Below are 920 nucleotides of genomic sequence, written 5' to 3' on the forward strand. Positions count from 1 at the left end.
GCTCTCAGCCCTGCTTGGTCAGACAGGATATAAGAAAGAGCTATCCATAACTGCTACTGCAAACAGGATTGGATGAGGTGGTATCACAGATAAAATAAACCAGAAAAAAAACATATGAGAAAAGAGAGAGAAATAAGGAAGAACTCGATTGCTTAAACCAAATAACTATTCACAGCTCTCCATACACACACACTGCTCCAACCAAATGCTCTCTGCAAAGGAAAGCTATTCCTCACTGTGAAAGACCGTGGATGGGGCTCTGTCATGGACTGCCTTCCCAGCACTGACAGGGAAATGCAGGGGCTGCAGATGGTACTGGTACTTCCACAGCAGGTTCCCTGCAGGTACTCTGGTACTATCTGACAGCCATCTGCTCTCTCTCGGCCTTTCAGAAGCGCAGACACAGCAGATCTTTTTCATGTGCTGCACACCAAACTCAGCTCAGAGCCTCAGGGACTCCCCGTCTTTTCCACAGACACATTGCAACTGCAGACACGAAAACTGAGCACTCAGGAAGGCTGCCCATGAATGAACTGCCAGAGTCACAGAGAAACAACCTGCTGCAGCACAGCACTTCTGTGGCTGCTGACAGACCATGTTAACCTGCTTGCATGGCTGGTGCTGTGGAAGATGCGGGCAGTCCCTGCTTTTCCACGAGTCAGCAAAGATGCTGGCAAAGCAGCCATGACAATATACTGCACTGTAAAGTACTGTTGACAAAACACTGCTAGCCTGGACAAGGATGGGAGCTCACTAGTTTATACATTCTTGCCACAGGCTCTGAAAGTCAGGGAGAACAAACTTCCTGAGTTCTGGCATGCTCCCTGTTTTCAAAAGGAACATTTCCATTAGAATTTGTCCTCAGCTCTCATGTGAAGGGATAAATCTGCTTTTACTAATAATGAAGACAGATATTTTTT

The sequence above is a fragment of the Cyanistes caeruleus genome, chromosome 1 (assembly GCF_971803275.1).
Source record: "Cyanistes caeruleus chromosome 1, bCyaCae1.hap1.1, whole genome shotgun sequence".
Classification (NCBI taxonomy): Eukaryota; Metazoa; Chordata; class Aves; order Passeriformes; family Paridae; genus Cyanistes; species Cyanistes caeruleus.